Consider the following 2,151-nt stretch of genomic DNA (forward strand, 5'->3'; position numbering starts at 1 on the left):
ACATCGCTGCCGGCCCGGCCCGGCCCGGCCCGTCCACGCCGCTCCAACAGCGCCTGTCCAGCCGCCTGCAGTGCATTTAGCGGCTCCCGCCTCCGCCCGGCCCCTGCACGCACCCCCGCAGGGCTCCACTCTCCCCGCCCCGCCCCGGGACAAGGCCCTCCCGCCATCCTGCCCGCGCTCCGGCGGCCGGAGCTGCTGATCAGGGGCTGGGCTGCGCGCTTGGTGAGGTCTGTCGGCCGGTCCGGGCGTGCCCATCTCCCCTCTGCCAGTTTCCTCACATATCCTGCCACCCCGTATTTCACAGAATCAGTTAGGTTGGAAAAGACCTCTGAAATCAAGTCCAACCTATGACCAAACACCACCTTGTCAACTAGACCATGACACTAAGCGCCACATCCTGTCCAGTCTTTCCTTAAACACCTTCATGGATGGTGACTTCTCCTCCTCCCTGGGCAGCCCATTCCAATATCTAGTCACCATTTTCGTGAAAGACATTTTTCCTAATGTCCAACTGAATCTCCCCTGGCACAGTTTGAGACTGTCCTCTTGTCCTGTCGCTGGTTCCCTGGAAGAAGAGGCCACCCTCACCTGGGTACAACCTCCCTTCAGGTAGTTCTAGAGTGATAAGGTCACTCACGAGTCTTTTCTCCAGGTAAAACACCCCCAGCTCCTTCAGCTGCTTTTAATGGTACTTGCATTCCAGATCCTTCACCAGTTTTGTTGTCCTTCTCTGGACCCACTCCAGCACCTCAATGTCCTTCCTAAATTAAGGGACCCAGAACTGGACACAGGACTTGAGGTGTGACCTCACCAGTGCAAGGGGAGAATCATTTCCCTAGCCCTGTTTCTGACAGAGGCCAGGATGCCGCTGGCCTTCTTGGCCACCTGGGCACACAGTCCTTTTGACTTGCTACAAAGTGCAGCAAGGAGGTAGAGCGATGACTTCCACACCTGGTTTGCCGTGGATTTCTCACTGTGCCGTGCCATGCTATCCTCCACAGGCCACACACTGGACAACACACCAGGCAACACCAACAGGGCAAACCTGAGGGCAAAAAAAAGTAAAAGCCATTATTTTAATAGATATATTTTAAGAAATATTGTATTCCAGTACCCAACACACTTTCAGGCTATAGAGACTCTTCAGACAGATATGTGCCCCTGTGGAGGTAGATTGATTATCGTGCATCTTCATGCTCTGTGTTTCCTTCCATTTTATGGAAACACAGCCCCAAGGAGAGTGTATGCACTCAGTTACCAGTTTGAGGACAAGCCTGAAAGTTTCTACACACTTGACTGTTTTTCCACATCTTAAAATCTCTTCTGTATGATTTTGGAAAAACTTCCCATTCAATTCAGTTGGGATAAGACTGTACCTTTAGGACCATGAACAGAGAGGAACTTTGCTGGCAGAGGTGACCTCACAGGCTCTGCATGAACTTTCATCCTCAGAACCTTTGCTCAGGTGCCAACTGTAGCTGTGTTGTGCTCATGTGCACATATAGTACAGGCAACCTGTTCTCAACAGCTGATGCAGGGACTGTGCACTCTACAGGACTGCTCTTATTGAGCCACACTATGTGCTGATGCAGACAAAAACTGAATCTAGGATGGATTCCAGACATTGAACTTTGTCTGGCCTCATTTGCGGAGCCTATTGCACTAGGAAATCTTGGTACAAGAACACTAGATAGACCCTATGGATAGAAGAAGTGTTGGTTTCAAAGAGCAATACACTAATAACACAGCAGTAGGGTGCTTTGAAAATTTATGAGAAAAAAATGACCGAAGAGAAAGTAAAGAAAAAAAGCCTGTGTTTGTGTTATTAGTCCTATCTCCTACTTTATACTATTCTACACAGTCTGACCCTATTGTGCAACAGCCCTGCTTATAATGATCCTTATCCCACAGTCTGCTTTCCTTTCCTATCCTGTACCTAAAGGTGCGTAATGTGCCTGTGTGTGCTACGCCTCGACTACTCACTGACGGATGCTGAAAACAAGGCAGTGTTAAGTAGGATGAAGAATGGACATGTCCTCTCTTATTCTCAAAAAGATTAATATGGCCAGGGCACCTTTGGGCATGAGGAACTTGGAAGAGCTTGTGGAACAGTTAATTTCTGTTTGGCGCACTTGGAAATTAGGTTAATGA

This window comes from Neopelma chrysocephalum, unplaced genomic scaffold, assembly GCF_003984885.1.
Source record: "Neopelma chrysocephalum unplaced genomic scaffold, ASM398488v2 Primary Assembly neopelma1_43, whole genome shotgun sequence".
Taxonomy (NCBI): Eukaryota; Metazoa; Chordata; class Aves; order Passeriformes; family Pipridae; genus Neopelma; species Neopelma chrysocephalum.